Source organism: Ambystoma mexicanum, chromosome 9 (assembly GCF_040938575.1).
Source record: "Ambystoma mexicanum isolate Mex_15411 chromosome 9, UKY_AmexF1_1, whole genome shotgun sequence".
In the NCBI taxonomy this organism is placed as follows: Eukaryota; Metazoa; Chordata; class Amphibia; order Caudata; family Ambystomatidae; genus Ambystoma; species Ambystoma mexicanum.
This window is the reverse complement of record NC_090931.1, coordinates 529,097,169-529,119,432: the sequence shown is the minus strand read 5'-3', so window position 1 is coordinate 529,119,432 and position 22,264 is coordinate 529,097,169. Positions and strand designations below refer to the sequence as shown.

General features: G+C 44.5%; 1 protein-coding gene and 1 pseudogene across 4 annotated transcripts in view; both read right to left on the bottom strand.

Annotated features, from left to right (window-relative positions):
• Positions 1-22,264, bottom strand: part of BCAS3 (BCAS3 microtubule associated cell migration factor) — a 3,943,855-nt gene that overhangs the window by 28,657 nt on the left and 3,892,934 nt on the right. The gene's annotated exons all lie outside the window — the stretch shown is intronic.
• LOC138489661 (cytochrome P450 20A1 pseudogene) lies at positions 8,746-9,515 on the bottom strand (annotated as a pseudogene).

Genomic DNA, 22,264 nt, shown 5'->3' with positions numbered 1-22,264 from the left:
TTGGAGGTCTGCAACCTCTCAAGGCTCTCATCAGCCTTGCTGCCAAAAAGATGTTCACCATCAAAGGGCATGTTGAGAAACCAGGCTTGCACATGAGGAGCAAACCCCGACTTCTGCAACTACGCAAATCTGCGCATTACGGTGCTCGCCGCCATGGACCAGCTGACACAATCTGCCACGTCCAGACCCGACTGAACCGATTCACACATGGCATCCTTGCCATCCTGAACAAGAGCAAGAAAGCCATCCCGTTCCTCCCCTTCGGGAATATGTTCAGCCGCCAAAGAGACACAATTCCACAGAGTATGAGTGAAACGTGCTAAGGCACACAAGGAGTTGGCTGCCTGTAAAGCCATACCCCCTGAAGAAAACTCTTTCTTCGCCCAGCCATCAAAACGTTTGTCGTGCCTATCAGGAGGGATGGTAGGGTACAATGCCTGTTTTGCCGGGGCCGCAGCCGCCTGCACCACCAAACTCTCCGGAGTGGGGTGCGTAGTCAAGTAGCTGGGGTCACGACTGGCAGGACGGTGTTTTTTCGGCAAAGACTTGCCCACTGCCGGGAGACTCTCCGGAGCAGTCCAAGCCGCAGCCACCCTTCTTTGCAAGGCCATATGGAACGGCGGTACCGGGTCAGTTGGTGGACCTTGGTCCAAGATGTCTGTCAGGTCATCCTGCAGAAAATCTCCTGGTGGCGCAGACCACCCCAAGTATTCCGTGACTCTTGACATGAGGCGCAGGTACGAGGATTCAGCATGCGTACCCGGCTGAGGCCTGCCAAACTCAACCTCCGGGGAGGTGTCCAGACCACTGGCGTCGTGCAAAGACTGATACAGGTCTTCTAACTGGCTATGACCAGATAATAGGTCATTAGGAACCTCCTCAGAAACCAGACCTTCATCAGACCCTTCATCCACCTCAGAAATATAGTCAAGAGGCTGGAATAAATCCCTGGATGAGGGCACGTGCTTGGACTTGGCCAGAGCCTTCCTCGGGGTTTCCATCGGTCTCCAGGGCACCTCCGAGAAATCCTCTTCGAAAGCCGTCGAGGGCGTCGACGGAATCGGCGTCGATGTCGAGCGTGGCGCCGATGACTTCGACACAGGCCTCGAGGGCGGAGCCCCGAGCGTTTCTTTCGACAGCCTCGGCGCCCATGGCATCGATGGCTTCCTGGGAGGCAGAGCCTCGAGAGAGTCCTTCGACGGTCTTGGCGCCAAAGGCGTTGACGTCTTCTTCGAAGACCTCCCAGGCTCCGACGGTCTCGGTGGCATCGGGGACCGGGACCTGGAGTGGGCATGGCTAGAGCGATCCACCTTGTCCGACCGGAACCTCGAAGGTTCCCGGTGATCGCGCCGACTGCTCGAGCCCGAAGGCGTGTGAACAGTGTCTCTAGCACGTTCCCTGCCGGCGTCTTTCGACGGCGCGGACGGAACGGAGCCTTGCGACTGAAAAATCGCCATCATCACCTTACGGAATGAATCCCATTCCGCAGGAGTGGAATGCTTGGTGGGACAAGCAACCCGCCGACGGGTGGAGTCCTCCGACTAGGATGGGGAAGGCGACCGATGACAGCGCTTCTGTGAGTGCCTCGAAGAGGCAGAGGAATGGCGGGACCCACTCCGGGATCGAGAGATTACGCCAACAATGCAGAGAGTCGCACCTCGAATCGTCAGTTGAAAGCCTAGTGGATTTCGACTTCCGGGGCTGGGACACCTTACCGACAGAAAGCTTCTTCTTACGCTACCGCTACCGCAAGGCCTTCGAAGTTAACGACTGCCTATCGTCACAATCGTCCGTGGCGTGGTCCTCACCGAGGCACCAGAGGCAGGCGTCGTGCGGGTCCATCAGCAACATCTTGGAACCGCAGTCCCGACACTTCTTGAAACCCGGCCGCGGGGTAGAAGAAGACGAAGACATCATGAAAATATTCACAAACAAACTGGTTCGAAGAACCGATAGAACAACTCAGAAGGTCCGAGGCGCACCGAGATCTCCGAAGCGAACTTGTTCGTGGAAAAAATGGAACTGAGGCTACGGGCGTCGTGCATCCTACTTATAACATCCGGTGATGTCGGCTTGACTGAGGCCCTCGAGGACAGCGTATCGACGCCATCGACGCAGAAGCCGAAACTTTTCCAAAGCAGCACAGCTGTGGTGATTACCTGTCATAGATATGGAATACGTCGGAGGATCCAAACCCCTCGAAAGGCAGACTTTGGAGAAGCCGGGAAGCAGCTGAAGCTTGGAGAAGCCTGTTGCGAAGGACACTGGAAGGAAGAACGCTGCCATATATGATCGGTGAGTGCAGAGCTAATATACACTCTGACTGGGGTGATTCGGTAACGTTTGGGAAAGTCCTTTGCTTTTGCTGAGTGAAAGGTGAAGTAAGTTAAAGTACTATTGAATGCCAAAACGAACATTATTGTTAATCGAATTGGCAATACCGAACAGAGTAAAAATGAATGGAAACCTATTATGAATACAGCACAAAGTGAATAAATATTGAAAGCTATTGTGAATACTGCAGAGTAAAAAGATATTGAAAACACGTGTGAATGCTGCGCAAAGCCAGTTGAATGCTCATGAATCAAACAAGAGTCAAGGAGTACAGTGTTTGAAACAAGTAAAGGCAAAGTCAAGAGAGTACTAAGCATATATGGAGATGGAAACTTAAAAGTGGCCCAAGGTCTAGAGGGGCGCAGGCATAGCAAACAGAGAGACTTGTGTTGGCAAGAGTCAAAGTTGTGTAGCAAGAACCAGAGGAATACACCCAAGAACAATAAAGTACATAGTGGCTAAAGCAGCCACCGAACAGTGTCTGGAGCCTGTGACACTGAGGAATCAACTAAGTATCACTGTCAGATGGAACCAGTGGGTAAATGTTGATGAAAGCAGGAAGAAGAGTATTGGTTGCATGACCTGTAATGGGTGGACTGTGTGGCACGACAACTGCACCTAGAACGCGTACCCTGTATGTGGAAAGCTAATGAAAGTATATTTGAAGTCAAGTTTATGTGTTGCTACATCTTGGTTTAAGAAACTGAAATTGAGAAACTGGACTGTGCTGATTTTGAAAGCTGAAAGTTTGTACTCTTGGGGAAATGTGAAAAACCTGAAGGTGTCTCACCCGGTAGTCCCCAGAGATATGTCATCCATGTGGCCAGAACACTTCCTGGGAGCGGACCAGTGCGGGAGGATCACCTGGATGGGGATCTTAGGGGAGTGGAAGTGGGACACTGAAGGGTAAGACGCGGTATCCCCTTCCTTATGACACCTTTTCCCCATCCATCCCAGTAGGATACTTAGAAATTGTACCCCCCCCCTTTCCAACACAAACACTTTCTCACACTGTGAACGAAAACAGAGCCGTTTACCTGACATGTTCCAACACAAGGGTCAGGCAGAGTCAGGCAATTGCCAACAACTAAACACACCTGACTGCCCATTCCCTTCCCCACTGGGATAAAAGGCAGAGCACAAGAACACACTCTGAGCAAGGCCGAATGCACGAGGAAGCAGCTATTCCAGGACGGCAGTTCAAATGGAGGAGAAAGGTGGCGAGCCCTGAAAGGATGCGGAGGAGGGAGTTGCCCATGCTCTTTTCAACACAGACCGGCGAAGCCTCCAACAAAAGAAACATAAGACCGTGAATCGCAGCTGGCAAGTGGATGTCAAAAGTACATGGAATCCTCCCACACTGATTGCCAGGGCAGGGAGATGCGGTTGCCATCGTGGTACCGTCCTTGATCCAATGGCAAAAGAAATGACGACGAGTTTAGCACAGCCGGTGAGTCGGAAGAACCTTATACTGGGCTGCAATGTGGTAGAATCAAGGTTCAAGTGGCAACATTAAGAAGATTAAGAGACAGAGGTCTCTGTGAACAAACTTAGTACCAGAGATAGAGTGGTCCAGCACCATGGGGGCACTCATTCTAAGGCCTCTAGCTGGTACCTCTCTCTTGAACAAGGAAAGTATTGAACGGGAAAATAGTGAAACTACAAGTACCAATAGGCCATAGAGAAGGCTGGCGTAAGGTGTCAAGGTGGTCATACAGGGGTCAAGCCAAACCCCTTGTACAATCAAAAGCCCTTGACACGTTGTAGAAATTATGAACTGTGAACCCGACGGAGGGAACTGTGAAACGGGCGTTTTCACTTGCCCGAGGGGGAACGCTGTACGAACTGTGATATTGTGAAAGCACGCACTTGCCACAGAATAACAGAGTGACACAGCAAGATGTGATCGCCCATCGGAAGCTTCTGTTTCAATTGGCAAAGTGCTATGAGAGGCCAACGCTGAAAGAGTAGGATCAGAGCCTGGCTGAGGGGGATCCAAGGGTGAAGAGTAATCACCCTATGTGAAGGTTAGCAGAAGGAACTTTTATTTTGTTATTTTTGACATATCAGGCCCTCTGAAGCAAGAGACTTTGCATGAGAAGAGACTCGGACACAGAAGGCCCTGATATAGAGATAAGGAACTGTGAGCTCATGCCAAACAAGCCCAGGACTCTGATGTGCTCAAGAGTCCCGCCTTGTCCTGTGCTAAAAACGTGGGAAAGGGAGACCCCAGTCATAACATCCTGACTTATCATTTTGTGAACACTTCTTTCCCAGACTTGGGAGGTGTCCCAAGGAACAGTGTTATTTTGGAAGCAAGAAGGTTGGACATCCTGGGGAAGGGAATCCCAATACTTTGAGAACTATTTCAGTTAGTTGTGAGGGCAAGAATAGGTTCTGGACACAGACATAGACTTAAATTGGACACTCTGACAGACTACCCTTAGTTTTCTTTAGGTAGGGAAATCCCACATTAGCATATGGCAAGATAGGCCGTACTCCATTGGCCTTTTAAGTTAAATAAAACTGTTAGTATAAAGTTGAATCTGTTGTCTCTGTCTTGCTTCATGATGCCTTCACAGTAGCCACTGAGTGACGCCTGGAGTTTTCCTTTTCATAATCAGCACTACTTGACCTAGCAGGCTTTAGAGCAACTTGGTGGTGGATGAGTCTAAAACCAATGAGGCCTGCTTTTGAGGTCATGCCAGACTACAGAATTTCCACACACCTTTTCTCTACCTTAGTCCCCATTGCTTTTTCAATTTTCAGACAAGCTGGTGACCTCACCTTGTATGAGAGGGAACTCCTCTCCACATTTCTCCATTCCATTCCCTTTTTCAGAAAGTAGGTTCACCTCTGATTGTAAGGGATCACTCTTCCCCAGTACTTTGTCCAGTACTGATTTCATAACTGAAAGTTGATTGGCACTTACCCCCAAGGTTTCCAGACACTGTTCAAACCTACATCGCTATGTTCAGTCGGGTCAGGCCCTACTATATCATTTGAACCCAGCAGTCTTGGCTCAATTGATATAGAGAAAGGGACAATTGTGTCCATGTGTTGCTTAGTTATAACCCCCACTCCCAATGCCTCTAAACTGGCTGAAGCAGCTGCTACAGTGGATATCTGGTCTTGATATTTTCCCACCTCTCTGAAATTAAATACAACCCCTTAGACCCCTCTGTTTAAAATAATTTAACACATTGGGGTCAGTACAGGAGCAGGCCTACAATGGGTTCTATGTGATATTTCTGCATATTGAAGGGCAAACACAAAAAATGTGGAAATGTTCCAATCCCACATGAAAGCTGATTCCCCCTCTCCTGCGCTTGTGGGATAATTTCGAGCCCCGAGGCCCCCTTTCCCATCCATGCCACCTCCCTTCCTTGCCCAAAAATATTCCCGCAATCCCCACCACAGACACACAAAAACACATGCCCACACACATTTACCCGATCCGGCAATGCCGATGTACTGGATGATCGCCTTCTGGGCAAGTGTATCCTGAACAATTAATTAGCCATTCCAAAAAACGAGCATGTTACACGCCAAACGAAACACTTCTTACACCTTGTGCCCTTCCAAAGACACAGACAAGAACCCCATGTGTCTTTACTCACTGCCCGAACACTGTGGACCTTATGAATACTGTCAAAATATACTGGCCCAAAGTTCAACTTAGTCTACCCAATGAACATGTTCCCATGTTTGCAATGAACAGATCTAAAAATCTATGGGGCTACCGAGTACATTCCTAGTTTACTAAGCAACCATCTAAAACTAAATTGTGGGATCTGAGACCCCGTACAGGTCACTTCCCCAGTAGCTCTTGGACAGTAAACAAGTTTACAAAGAAAATAAATGTATTTAATGTTGGAGACACAGATTGGCAGATAAGAGATATGACGAACTGTAAAATCCAATATATCGAATGCCCATGTGGCCTTAGATACATTGGCCAAACCATGAGAGCAGCCCATGTCCGCATCTCAGAGAATAGATCACGAATAAGGTGCACAGATATCTGAACCCCCTTAGTCGCACACTATATAGAATTCCAACATAAACCAGATGATCTGTTCAGGTGGATCATAGGCACAGTAAAATTCTCCACTAATGTAGAACGCTCTTTGCTCTATGACAAGGCCAGGTGGATCCACAAAATGCAGACACAAATAGCAGGTCTTAATGAACAGTTACAACCACCGATTTACACATGACAAGTATGTCATGATAAGACTACTGCACATGTTTATAGGAGGAATGTTATGTGAATGCTAGATTACTCCTCACATTTCTACATTTTTCATCAAGGAGTATCCTTTTTCCATATTTTCAAGTAAAGGTAGACATACATCTTGTCCAATTTTAAACTCACATTACTTTACTCACTTTGAAATTTGGGGTTCTTTTTTCAGCTCCCTGTGGACCCTTTTGTCCACTCTTTCCAATTTCAAGTTGCAGCACCAAGTTTGTATGCCATGACGTTATCCAACTCTAGAGTGATGATGTCACTGAGTTCCTGCGCGATGCCATCACACCCTAATGGGCCATGTTATTTACCTGTGTTTTTTCCAAGCAGACTTCCTTTTCAGCACTGATGCTGTGGATCGTGTCGCTCTTGCATTTGTTGCTCAAATAAGTTGCATAGTGGAGTCTTCTCAGCTACACCAGGCACTTTCAAATTGATTATTCTTTTGGGCTCAATTCTAACCTGAAGTTTGTTGGGTCACACACACACACGTCCCTGGCAGGAATAATTTTCCCTGAGACACAATATTGCTTCCATTTGGACTACTTACTGCCTTGCTTGCAGGTATGCTACCTTTGCAACCATCAAGCCAAACTGGTAGTTTCACATATCAGTTATCTCTCTATATTCATTTGATTTTTTACAGTTTTCTTAAACAAAGAACTTTGTTCTAATTCCTCCAAATGCCCAATTGATAAAACCATCTATTATAGCAATGTATACTATGCCCATTCCTGTAATGGAGACCCAACCTTTTGTTCTCTTAGGCAATCATTATATCTCCGGTTTAATCATATTAGGCTTTTTCTCACTTTCATCAGACACATTTATTTCCAAGTGTCCAATGTTATACAGGGTCAAAAGATATATTGGTCCTGACATAGGCAGTTAATTGAGTTTCACGCCAAAACCTTTTTTTACGTGGACTCTGATTGCCAATAATTTAAGTTTCATTTAAATACTTTATTCGGTATAAAACCATAAAGTAACAGACACATTAAAATACACATACGAAAACATTTTCCATTCAAGTTTTTAATAACTGTTTTACAATGAAGTAAGACTGTAAGGTACATAATAGGAGCAATGCATGAATGAGGTGCGTGTCTTGATGAATATAGCTAATATATGTGGCTCTTTGCAAGCACTACGTTCTAGACAGATGGCAATGCTGCAGTCTTTTTTGGACCACAAAGTAAATAGAATTAAAGCATGCCAATTAATATAGTGAATACCTTAAAGCTTTCAATAAGCCACTCTTTTATTTGTAGGCAAATGCTGGGTATGTGCAACTAGGTAGAATGCGGATGATCACATAACAAAAAGCTGACAAGCCTGCATTGTATCTAAGAAAAAGAAGAGAAACAATTCTACCAACACCAATGAATAATTCATCCCACAGCCGTTGATTTTCTCAACTTTAATATGACAAACTGATTTACTTTGAAAATTTGAAAGCAGACATTACGGTGCAAAAGGGAACTCGTGTTCACACTGTTTTTGGTTGGTGGGGAATCAAAGATGTCTGTCTTTTTCGACCTTATTGAGGGTTTAGCTGATAGCCGTGGAGAAAATAATTATGTATGACAAAGTCCAGGACCAGACCTAGTAACGGCCATTGTTCGTCCTCACAGGACTACCTGTGTGACTAAGCTGAATTGCTCTGAAAGAGGCTACACATGCATGGCCAGGATTGCCCGCCCCTACATTAAAGCATGTACATTACAACTGCTTGCAAGCTGAGACAGACTAGCACAGCTTCTTTCTATCTCTGAAACATTATATAGGGCGTCCCACATACAGAAATTCCCACCTTCAAAAATCGGACTCATTCCTGCTATGCCACTTTATAAAGAAGCTCCAAATACAGAATTCCAGCACTAGAAACCTCATATAGCATGTTCACCATCCCTGCTCTGATTCCTCAAAGGGAGTAAACTACGCACAGAGCGCCCGTTCTTTTATCATACAGGACCTCCCAACTTCGGAGGAAAGGTAGTGAAAAGCCCAATGCCTTAAAGCTCTAAAACATGAACTATCTTCTCTTTACTGCCAACAATGAAGCCCCAGGGAGACTGAGGGTGCGCGGGAGGGGGTGATCCTGTTTAGTAGACTTCATAAATCTATGCCCTGAGAGGGTCAGCACTGTAGCTCAGTGTGAAGCTGTACGTTTTCCTTTACAGTTAATGTGTCATAGGCACTTGCTGGTTGGAGCAGCTCATCCTTAACTTCTCTTGGAAAGTGTGATCCAGGCCACCTCCTTTGGGGATGTCACCAGCTCGCACTTGGTCTCCATGACCTGCCCTGGCACAGGGTGGAGGTGAGGTTTTCTCACCAGCACGCTCAGCAGCACTGCAGCAACCACGTAGGCAAACTTCAACTCTGGCCACTCCTGACTTCCCACGAAGCCAAGCAGCGACAGACTCCACCGGGAAGACTCGTCATCAAACCTGACTGGATCAAATCTGTAGGCAGATGGCCAGGCTGTGCTGTCCTGAAGTACCACGCCAATGGCATAAAGCACCAGGGTCTCTTTGGGAATTACATGCTCATTAACCCGACCCTCCAGCTCCTGCAGTCGTGCTGCTATGGGCGTCAGCCTAGCTGTCCGCACAGTCTCACAGAGGACCTGCCGGCAATACCTGAGCTGCTCAATTTTCTCCAGGGTAATAGGACCCTTGCCGAGTACTTGGGTCACCTCCTTGTACAGTTTCTCCTGAGCATCCTCAGATGTGGTGAGGAAGTACATTGCTCATGTACACAAGTTAGCTGTGATCACGCATTCCACCAATATGAAGATCATACTGTCCTCCAGCAAATGCTTGTCGCTCCGGTTGCCCTGCAGCAAGGAGTCCATGAAGATTTGTCGGAGTATGCTCTTGCCGGGCCTTTCTTTGGCCAGTTTCTTCATGACAGATTCCATCTCCATCAGTGCTATTCATAAAGCCTTTTTCTTGTTGTGCTTTTCTCGAGTGACGCATCCAAGAACCCTTTCCCAATTTTTGACCATATCGCACTGTGGTTCTTGTAGAAGTGGATCAGCTCCTACTCATCCTCACAACTGTTCCCCATTGCGGTCTGTGTCACCAACTCCATTGCATAGCACAGGATGTGCTGGCAGAGTGGTACATGTTGTGAGCTAGGGAAAGATAGCCATTTTGCGACCAACTCCTCTGACAGAGGATAGAGGTACAGCACAGCTCCCACCAAGATCAGAAGGAACGTGATGGCAAAAACCACAAAGTCCAACATATCTGCTTACTTTTCCTCCAGAAGCCTTTATAACACCTAAAGAAGTTCCCTTTTTTGCCCGCACTGATTGCAGCTAAGAAGCACCAATTTCAGTTTAGACGAAACATCCCTCCCCGAGTTCTCAGTTGCATCGCTTCACCTATAGCAAGAACTGCAAATAAGGGCCACCCTCCATGTAAAGCCCTAATTAAACTCAACGAGAAGGCCCTCTTCTGCCTTCTTGTCTTTATCCAAACAGCACTATGACTGCACCCAATCAGCACTTTTCCCTGTATAATGTTTCAACTTCTTTTGCAAACCAGATCTGCAAGACCTCACTTTCCACGTCCACTAATATGCTGGATTGCTCCGAGAGCCCCTTTATAGCCTGGCTAAAAACTTTGCACCAATACTTAAAGTTCAGTGTGGCAAAAATTAAAAATAAAAAGAAATTAATTTTACATTAAATCATTTTCATAAATTCATCCCTTATAAAAATCACAAGAACATAAAAACTATAAAAATAGAGCAAATCTTTAACAGGAGGAGAGCTAGGTCGCAGCTTCTAATGATTAGATACAAAAATAACAATCACCACATTTCTCAACCAACCTACTGCAAAGGGTCAGCTTTACTTCCAGCCTCCTTCATCTTTCCCAATATTTTCATTATAAGAAACCAGGCCCTATGGACATAACAAGCTACTGCAAATACAACATGAGTTGCAGTTGAATCTCTACAAAATGTCAATGCTTCAGTGGTAGATTGTAAACTAGCCTCCCTAAGTAACAGACTTAGGCATTGGATTCTCAAGTCTTTCAATTTCACACAGATAAAAAGAAATGAGAAGCAGTTTCCGTGCCTAAATCACTAAGAGGACATGTGGCCAAACCCATGCCAGACCCCAAGTTTCCGTAAAACAAGCCAGAGGTAGTGTTCCCATCCTAAACCGAGTGTACAAACATCTCTCAAATGGCGGATGTATATAATCGAGGTAACACTCAAAACCATAATCTATTTCATCCCCAAGATAGCCTGGGCCTAATTTACCGGTTATGGTAGCCTCTGTCATCATTTCTCTTTTCCTTGCAATTGCTGCTTTCTTAATCCTGGATAAGGCAAATCTATCAATGTTGTCAGGAACTTCCCATAATGCAGGCCCATTTAACCCAATTAGTTTCTCCTTAACATGTACAACCCAGGGTATACATTTCCCTGCCTCCAGACTTAATAAATGTCTTGATGCATCTCAATATTTCTGAAGCCTATCCATACTCCACAGTCTAAGCCAGTAAAAAACTGTCTTTAAAGCAACTAAGTCACCTACCAAGCCGATATCATATTCCAAATGTAAAAATGCAGCAGGTTAACTTTGAGGTAACATAAGCAAATTTTTCAAAAACATATTTTCAATTTTGTTAAGAGACTGTGAATTTACCGTAACACCAGATTTCTGCACCAGAAACAGAGTCTGGGTTTGCCTGCTTTTGGTATAATTCAACTGCCTGAGACATTGCACCACTCTCATGTTTTTTGGAAAAAGAATCTGTTGCCCCACAATACTTTCCTAAATTACTACATGCGTTGGCAACCTGTGAGGACCATCTGCAACTCTCATGGAATCGGATTCCTAAATAGTCATCAACTAAAGTCTGTTCTAATTTACATTGGGCCACATAGATGTTCAATTGACTATACTTTGAGGACTGTGGCCTAAAGACCATAGTCTTTGTTTTTTTCAGTGTTTAATTGCAGTTCAAGCTCCTCGCATTTACTTACTTAAAAATACATTCAGATGTGCCTTTAAGCCTCGAGGGGTAGTAGATAAAATCACTGCATCATCGACGTAAAATAAAGCGGGATAGTTATCTTGACCCCTCTTGGGGCAATCCATACTCCTCTGCACCAGTGCCTCGTTTATTTCTTCGATGTATAGACTAAAAAGTAAGGGGGCAAGGACGCATCCTTGCCTTACCCCCTTAAACACATCGAAAGGAGAAGTTAGATCTGCAATCGAGCGAAAACGCAAAGCTGCCCTATTCTCAGTGTACAGAGACTGTATGGTGGAAATTAATTTTGAGGGAACTCCTCTGTCCCTCAGAATCTGCCAGAGGGATTCATGTGAGACACTGTCAAAGGCGGACCTGAGATCCACAAATACAGCATACAGCTTCATCTTGAATAGCACAGTGTACTTCTGGATCAACAAAAATAGCCAAAAGCTTTGATCGGAAGTGCTCTTAATTTTTTTGAAACCCTGCCTGGAGGTCGCTAAGAATATTGAATTCATCAGCCCAGGTCTGTAAAGGAAATAAATGGTTTTTGCAAATGTTTTCCCCACACTATCTAAAAACGAAATGGGCAGATAATTTACTGGAGTGTCCCCTCCCCCTTTTTTATGCATAGGTATAATTACCACGTTTCATCAGGAGGCAGGCACGATACCCAGACTAGTTACTGCATTAAAGACTTTACACAAAATTTTACTCCAGACCTTTGACTTATCTGTAAAGGTTTGAAGGAATTCTATCTGGCCCAGATGCGTTTCTGCTATTTTGTCTCTCAATAGCCCTGCACACTTCCTCTGTATTAAACAAAATAGTCTCTTCCCCAAAATTGCGTTCTGAGCACAACTCCAGCAAAACATTATGGTTTGGTCCAATGAGGTTTCCATACAAATTTGGAAAGTGCTGCCACCAAGTATCTGCCGGGATACATTGGAGAGTTAAATCCCCATACAAATTTTTGCCCGCTACCAATTTCCAGTTGAGGTATAATCCCCTTCTTCATATACCTTTAATAGCTCATCCTATTTGTGTGTGACAGAGTCTTTCCTTTTCCTTGCTATTAAGGACTTATAATCAGACCTATATGATTGGAGTTGTGTCTTGCCCACTGACACAGCTAAATCCAGACATTGCATTATTTTGCTTTTTGCCTCCTTGCAGGCTTTATCTTAGCAGCTAGGTTTAGTTATTGCATGCCTTTTGGATCTGGGCCTGCAGAGGTCAAATGAGGCACTAGACTCTCTACCAGCTTATCAAATTCAAACATTAGCTCTACATCGGAGATAGTGTCTGTACAGATAGCTGCAAGATTTTCCAGAATTGTCTCATATATAACTGGGTTTGTGCCCCGTTCAATCACAAAGGTCTATTTCACCGATTTGTGGGGATGGACTGTAAGAGCTATCTTTTCCACCATTTTTTAGGCTTGTACTGATAAGAGGGTGGCCCTATTAGGACTAAGAAAACATGCATGGGGTTTATGATAACATTCAGTAGTTTCATGGATCCTAAACTTGCTTACCCTCCCCAATCCTTGGCCGTAACCATAATATAATCAACAAGTGTGTTGGCATTATTCCCAGTAAAGGTTATTTTAGCGGATGGATCTTCTACAAACCTGCCCTTACAGGCCCTAAATTCCATGTTATATCTAAAATACGGGCTGTATCAATAGCACGATAATGACCCCCTTTGGGGAAGCTGCTACCAGGGTGGGGATATCCCAGGCACTGTCGCGGTCCTCCCACAATCCTTCCAATTCCCTTATGGGTTCCATTTGCAGATTTAAGTCACCTGTCACGATTACTTGGGTTTTCCTAAGATTGGATCCCCTCCATGAGTTCTTGTATCTTTTCCACCGCAGCCAACCCATTAACATCAGATGGTCTGTTATGAAGATTAAATAAGAGGATCCAATCATCTCCCCAGTAGAAACAGCCAAATGCTGAAGATCTTCTATATCCGTTGGTCAGACAATCACCTTCCAATTTAGCACAGTCTTCAGTAGAATGAGGAGATCCCCACTTGGTCTACCTCTAGGGCCTTTTCTGGCAGGTACCTGAAACATCTGATATCCCTGCATGGCAACCATCTCTATGGGCCATGTGTCTTGCAAAAGGATCAATAGTCCATTACCAAAACAATCCAACTTGGATGCTCAAGGCTTTTGCACTTCCAGCAATGTTCCAAGACAGGAAATGACAACCAATAATTGACATGGTCCCTACATGCCAACAAATTTACAAGTGCGAATATCATATTTAGAATATATTAGATGCCTCAAAAGTCCTCCGATTGAAATAGGACATAATCTGTTAGCAAATAATCCCATGATTTCATTTGTAGCTATTCAGTGTCCATTGTGGATTGTTGAGCCATCTGTAATCTGATGTATTTATTATGTTATATTGATATTTGTCACTTTTGGGATTTTTACTCAGATTCCTTCATCTCATGTACTTTTCTGGTGTAAATTGGATAGTTTTTCACTACTGTTGTGTCTATTTTAAATTGTGCCAGTGTCTTGAATCTATACTAATTCAGGTATGTAAAATGAATGCACTATTGAATAATACAATAAAATATATGCTTCTGATACTAAGCATCAGAACAAAATTAGGTGAGATTTAGTATCATCAAGTACAGAATCTAAAGAATAATGATTGCCTCAAATAATTCATTCATGTTTTCTTGATTGCTATTTAAAAATGTTATGCAGTATTCCTATTGGGAACCACCACTTCTATGCCCTTTGTAGTTCTACTAAACATCATATGGGATTTCAGAGTATTTCAAGAGAATGGAATATATAATAATATTTTTCCAAAGCAGATACGTTGTCCAATATGTTTTTACATATTTGGAAGCAAAAGCAACAACTATCATCATATGAAAAATGGTTATTAAAAATAAAATTTAAAACGTCTTCCTGTACCGTTTTGTTACTCATCAACTGTTCTCTGTGCTTTTAAAATTGCACCCAACGATGAAACACGTACAAAGAATGTACTCGCCAAACTATGAGCTGATCTGGTGTCACATACATTAATTTGATGTGCCATAAAGCATCATGTAAATGTCTAATATTATTGGTAACTACCAGCTCCATATTGCTTTGGAATATAACATTGCCCCAAATAGCCCAACAAATTATGTAATACTTTAGCAAGATGTTGCACCACCCTGTGCACTATTCCACTTCTATATCGGCCTGTTAAGCCCTGTACATATTGATGAGATGATATGGTTTCTATTTCAATTACTGACATCTCTGACCCAGACCTCACTAGGTTAGAAATTCAGTAACAATTTGTATCTACACATTTCATGAACTGCTTTTCCACTGCTCAGCCAGACGTTCCTCACTCACCAATATCTTTTAATGTATTGTTCCAAGCTCGACTGGCTGTACACAGCAGCACGTCTGCCCTGTTCTTGTAAGTGGCACAGAGTGGTCTTGATAATGTCGATGGTGGAGAGGGCAGGGTGTGCCAGGCCCTCTGAAAGACATAACTGAGACTTCCTTTTAATAGACAATAGAAGCAATTATGGCACTGGATGGGGGCTACACTATTTATATGCAACGAAACACCCCAAATGGAAAAATTATAAATTAGATTTATTGTGAAAAGAACACAGAAATGTCATGGTAAGCTTAGAATTTTAATAGGTGACCTTGTGTAGGGTGTACTTAAGGGTGTGTGGTAGGAGCAATGTATGTGTTGCTAACTCGTATCCAAAGTACTAAAGGAAAGCAACCATTGTTCTCATTCGATTATGTTTTAAAGTTGGGGGCATGAACTAAGATTCCTCCTCATCCATCTTTGAAGAACATGGCAGGTCATGCTGGTATGCCAGGGATGGTTTCATTTTCGAATATCACTAATGCTGTATTGTGTTGAAATTTGGTGAAAGCATTTCAATATCTATCGGTTTATTCTCGAGACGTACCGCAGTGTACACTACCCCATCCCATATCCTCATGTGATGACTGTGCCTTTTACTCTCTAACCATTTCATTTCTTGTCCACAGGAGGAGATTGGGGCAGTAAGTGTTGTTTAACCCCCTCCCCCCAGAACATCCCAGGCCATGCAGGTATTTTATTTCTTTATTTTATTGTCTTATACAGGCATCAGATCGCACAAGGGCTTCAAGACCCTTAAGTCATGTGGTCGCAGCCAGGATGTAAACGTATGTACAGACCACCATTGACATTTAATTAGGGTTAGTAAGCAAGTACTTTCAAGGCACAAAAAAGTACATTCCAGGGGGATGAGGTCGAAGGGGTGGGAGTAAGCTGGTATGGTGGGAGGACGCCTTGGGAGGCCTGGGGATAAAAGGGGCGTATAGGGATGGGTAACTACAAAGGGATGGTAAGGGGTGATGCCGTAGAGGGGTGGTGGGTGATAGAGCCCAGGTGGAGTGAAGGGGGTTGGGGGGCAGGAGAAGGAAACAGGGGGGACCTGAAATGCAAAGAATAGGGATGGTATTGGGGAGAGGGAAAAGGCCATAAGGCAATGCATAGGGATTTGTTTTTGGGAGGAACGACGAGCAGTTGCATATGTCGACCACCTGGGGTCAAGCAATATGCAACTGTTCATAGGGAATAGTGGGGGGCTGAGCAGTTGTGGTCAAGCAAAAGACTTTCGACCATGTGTTTTCTACATTTAGACGCAGATCCCATCGCATCAGGAAAGAGAAGTCTCCTTTCCTCTGATGGCATCCACTTTATGAATTGTTCTTTCTAATCAGACAGAGCTAAGTAGTGTTAGCGTTCCGGATGAAGTGCAGTTTTCCCAAGTAGAAAGTGAACTACTTTCAGTCTGCAGGCCAGTCTCAAAGGACCCATGAGATGCTATCATGACAATTATCATTCTGTAGATCTCTTTAAGGGTCAGATGTTGTTGTGGGACCAATATGACAAGGCCCTGTCTCCTTCCCAGGGTGTTATTTGGTTAGCAGGGTTCCCCCACAAACTATCCCCAGGCCCTGCATCACAGAGAGGATGGTGGTACACAGCCCCATGGTCACCCCTCCACACACTCCAAGGGTGAGACGAGAGGCATTGTCACATGCAGTAGTAATCTGGACAAGAACAGACAGTCCTTTAGACAGGCAATGTTCACATTTCCTTTTGGTGAACCCACCAATCCTGACACTTTAGAGAACAGTGTTCCATTTGAGTTATAGCTGAAATCCCTATATCTAATATTGATTGATTATTTATATAGCGCCTATACACAATGTGTTTCAAAGCGCTTCAAGTAGGGAGGGAACATAGGAAAATACAGTTACATTCAGTTAAAGTCCTTGAAACAATACAGAATGTGAAAAATAACTATCGTAATAGGCCTGTCGACATTTCAGAGAAGGAGAACAAAGCAAGCAGTAACATTACTATGTCGGACGACAATTGATGTAGTGCAGGAGGTATACAAGAAGAGGGGTGGGAGGGGGTACGGGGGGTATATGAGTGGGGAGAAGGAGATGAACAAGACACGCTACTGTGCAAATTTGTCAGTGACAAATTTAAAAAGCAGGGGTGGGGGGAGGAGGGAGAAGAACAAGGAGGGGAGGAGGGGAGACAGACAAGCTGCTATCAAAAGTCAAGGGAACAGATGATAAGAGTAAGTGCTAAGAGGGAGAAGGCTGAGAGGAGGGAGAAATAAGTGGGACAGGGAGTAGGAAGATGGTAGAAGAGGAGGGGTTTATGAAGGGGGGTAGAAAAGCAGATAAGGGAGTCAAGGGGGGTACACAGAGCCAAAAAAGGGGGGAGCAAGGCAGGGTGGAGGCACACAGACACTCATGGGGGCACACAGACACTCACGGGGGGCATGGGGGCACACAGACACTCACGGGGGGCATGAGGGCACAGAGACACTCACGGGGGCATGGGGCACACAGACACTCACTGGGGGCATGGGGGCACACAGACACTCACGGGGGGCATGAGGGCACACACTCACGGGGGGCTAGAGGGCACAGACACGGGGGGCATGAGGGCACACTGACACTCACAGGGGAATGGGGGCACACCAACATTCACGGGGGCATGGGGGCACCGAGACACTCACAGGGGGGAATGGGGGCACACAGACACTCACGGGAGGGCATGGGGGCACACAGACACTCACGGGGGGCATGGGGGCACACAGACATTCACAGGGGGCATGGGGGCACACAGACACTCACGGGGGGCATGAGGGCACACAGACATTCACAGGATAGGAGATAATCCCACCTACTCTGTCGTTTTGAAAGTAGTGGCGTTGAACCTTTTTTTGTCTCGTTTGTACAGTTGATGCATTGTGACAGAGGGCAAGAAAATAATTTAAAAATGCATTCAACAACACTGCTTCTCAATACCCAACCTTCCGGCTCCACTCGTCACAGAGTACAGTTGCTATGCACCCAACAGCAACCACACTTGATTGGGCCAAAGAAAATGATATGACACTCGGGACCCAATGAATAGCTGGCTGCACAAGTGACACCAATCCATCATAGAACCAGAAGTGCAACCCTGAATGTAAATATAACATGTTAAGAGCAACCGCTGAAGGCATAGGGAGACTAAACGTACATTTATCACAAACATTCATGAACAGCCCGGTCCTGAACATTCACTCCTTCCTTCGCTACAGCAATTGAGCAAGTTCAAGTGTAGTTTATTTGTATAGCACATGGCTTCTACAACACCAACAAAACTGATTGTCTTCCAATAAAAGAAAAAACAAACAGACATTTAAAATCACAATAATTAGCAACCACACAAAAAACGAAATGTCTTAAATCAATATTAGATAAAATGTCTTAATCCTAAAGCCCACTATTCAACTATAACGATGCCAATTACTCACAATCCCCTGCAATTGTATCAAGTGTTAACATTTATGAGAACGTAAGTCTAATGTTACAATCCAGCCACATGAAATTAGCCATAAAAAAAACACTTCAGGTGATGGCATTGCTCTGGCCTATTTAAGAGTTCTATAAACTGTACAGACACCCAGTGAAACCACAAGTGGGATAAACCACTTCCTGCTCAGATGCTTATATCCTGGGTACAAAACGAAAGTGGATTTCTGTCTCAACCATATTACTATTACACCCGCAAAAAGCGTCACCGGGCTCTGCCTTGGATCACCTAACAAGTTCAGCTTTCAAAGGCAGAATGCCTAGACAAAATTATAAATACAAAAGCCTCATAATGATTACTCATTATATCCACATAGTCTTCCTTTGCCCTAAGTTACTTTTTCCTCCTAACATCGTGTCTCTTTCGGATTAATCAGTCCGTGACTTGTGTTTTCACTAATTATATAAGCCCCACACCACTATTCGACTTTATTATAGCTATCCCTTGAACACAACTCTTGGCTCTCTCAAGAACGTAACAGGTTGATCCTACCAAGCCATGTATTAATGTGGGCCAGCCAGGGAAACATTACCACCCCATCTAAGGATTTTAGCTGTGCCCGATGGAGCTGATGAACAGTTGCTTCCGGAGTGGCACAATTTCACAACCACGATATTAAAGTTCTTAATGCTGCATCAATTTATAAAACAATCATTAGTTCAGCATGAATCTTGCGATTTGAAGAGCTCATGCGTAAATTGACAAAAATATGTTAAAAAAAACAAATGTTCTGCTTACCCATAATGTTCCCAACTTAACAAAGCCCCAGAGCTTGCTCCCATACAGGGTGCTAGAGTCAGGATTTGCATGGTAGGCCACAAGGAGCCTCAACTCATCTGCCCGCAAATTAGCTACTATAGCGGAGAAAACCTCCAGCTGCCTGTATTAAAAGAGCTGTGCTTTTAGACACCTTACCCGGATTATATTTTAGTTTATTTTGGGGACCCCTTATAATACATTTTGTTTCAAAAGTATTAATAAGAAGATCCTTTTTCATGACAACAATCTTCCAAGCTCCTAATTAGTCTTGTCAGACCATTTTCTGTTCTGGATAGAATCACTGTATCATCTGCAAACAATAGCAGTGGAATACTAGTACTACCAATCTGAAGTGTGTCAGCTCTAACTTTTAGCAACAAATTCCCATCATTTATAAATAAATCAAAAAGTGTGGGCGCTAATACTTAACTGTTACATCTCTGCCTCTCGGTGGCGCTGTCTGCAGTCCTGCAGTCTGTTGTCTACCATCTCCAGAGAAGACTCTGAACATTCAACATTTCCTTCCATAAATCTGTATTTCCGAAAACATGGACTTCCATTCCCATAATGCACCTGGAAGATATATGGAAAATCCAGCAGCCTAATCCGAACATTCTTTTGGAATCTGTGCTTCATGCACACTGGCTTCACTGTTACTGCACACACATTCTTTTCAATGGACTACAACGTTCAAAATGCCAAAGAAATTACTGTGCTTTTGTTTCAATGCCAAAATCCTGGTGTTTGTCAGCACTGAATCCTCTCCCAAAGTCCATGCCAGAGATCCCCATTTACCACACCTGTGACTGATTGTGTGCAGCCCAATCATGCAGCCGCACACTGGCTTTTCACCCTGCTAGAGCTGCTTATAAGCTGACACACTCTCAAGCTTCCTTGTTCTTGCCTCACGTTCTGAACCTCTGTGGCTGTAACCTTTTAGAATCTCTGTCTTGCTGACTATTCTGCTTGTGCTTTGCTTGGTGACTCATCCTCGGCTGTCTTTCTCCAATTCTTTAAGCCACATTCCAGTACCCTGCTCAGTTACCCTGTACCAGTACCCTGCTCAGTTACCATGTACCAGTATCCTGCTCAGTTACCTTGTACAAGTTTCCTTCATAGTTACCTTGTTCTAGGTACCCTGCTCACTTAACTTGCACCAGTTTCCTGCTCAGTTACCTTGTTCCAGTATCCTGCTCAGTTACCTCATACCAATACCATGTCTCTTTAAGCTTGTACCAGCACTTTGCCTCTCTTACCTTGCACCAGTTCCGTAATACACTGTTCTGCTTTCCTAGTTCCTGCATTTGTGTTCTGAACTCTTGTTTCCCCTCTTGGGCTTTAGTGTCTGGTAAGCATTGTATGGTGTTCGCACCCATGTCTCTATGTATGCCATTGTACAGAGATTGGCTCCTATACCGTAGGAGGCCATCTCTGACCCTTCCTTGGTCTCGTGTTACTTGTAATCTCTAGTGTGTTGAATTTAACAGTGTGCTGCGTTCTGTTCCCACAGAAGGTATCCACTGTATGTTCTGGCTGGACCCACACCGGCTTGTGTCATGTTAGTACAATCCTTGTTTGTGCCTTAGAGTCCAGATAAGAAGTCACTCTTGCTGTCCCCTTCTATGGGCTTGCATGATATGGTGATATGGCGCAGTAAGAGTGACCTGCACAGAGGCATTGAGCCTCACTTATTTCTGTGGGTAGTCTCAAGTCCAACCTGTGTGTACACCCCTAGTGGGATTCCTCATTGTTTGTCCATTGCATGGTTCCCATCCCTTCTTGTTCACCATCAAGGTGTGCCCTTTCTTCCTGTTCAGTTATTCTGGCTTTTCGTGTCTCTTCTTCCTTCTTGTTTCCCCTCCTGCTGTATGTGCTTGCCTGTCTCCTTATATTAGCATAGCCCCCCCCCCAAACCTATCTGGGTGCTCTGTGTACCCTCTGACAATACATTGGCAGCTGGAAAATGTTCAGTACATTCGCCAGATGGGCCAAAAACGGACAGTTCCAGGAGTTTTCTGATGCATACATACCATTAGTAAGTTCAACACTCCTTCTTTACACAGCAATTGAGAAACGTAGTTATTCCATGAGTAAGTGGTGTAGTGTGACAATCCAACAGGACTGCTTCAAATACAAAATTAACCCAGAGGTGTGCACCGCACATTGCATGTATGTGTGGTGGGAGTACATACATGGTTGTTTGCAAATATGCACTTATCATCACGTGGGGACCTTTCCAAAACACTATTTAAGAAAGGAAGCTATGGTAGAAAGGAAATGTGGTAGGAGGTAAACGGGAGACAGTGTCAGTTTGCTTTGTTCTGCTTTAAACATGCTTAAATGATGGCAGTAAGTAGGTAGGACAGAAGATAAAGGATACTGGAAGGAGGGAGGGAGCCATTCCAGGGTTTGAGCTAAACTGTCAATAAATACCGGAAAGGCGAGCTGCAGGGGTCAAGACTGGTGGTGACCTTGGCCCAATGTCACCAAAATATAAGCTGCAATAAGAGAACAATAAATACCTGAATATATAAACTAATATACAAAGGGGAAAATCCTAACTTGCAGAGGAATGACTCCCTTCCTCTGAGTAATCTCCAGTGTTTGTTCCACTGCTCCAGATGCAGCAAAAAGGTGAAAAGAAAAGTTCACAATTTCAAAACAGAAAGGTTCTTCTGCAAGTAGCAGAAGAAAGGGCGTCTTCCCTTTCGTCACAATGTTCACAAAAAACAAGAGGTAGTTCTCTTTCTCTTGGTTTTTCCAACTCCCAGTCAACACCAAGGTACTGCCTCTCTTCACCTGCTTACCATAGGCACAAATGTTCACATTGCCAAGAGGTTGTCTTGTCGCTCTTGGTATTTCAAAACTCACTGTCAACACCAGGGTACTACCTTCCTTCCCCTGGATATCAGATGCACAAATGTTCACAAGGCCAAGAAGTGGTTCATCTTCTGCTGACCTGTCCACGTTCTCCACAGGAC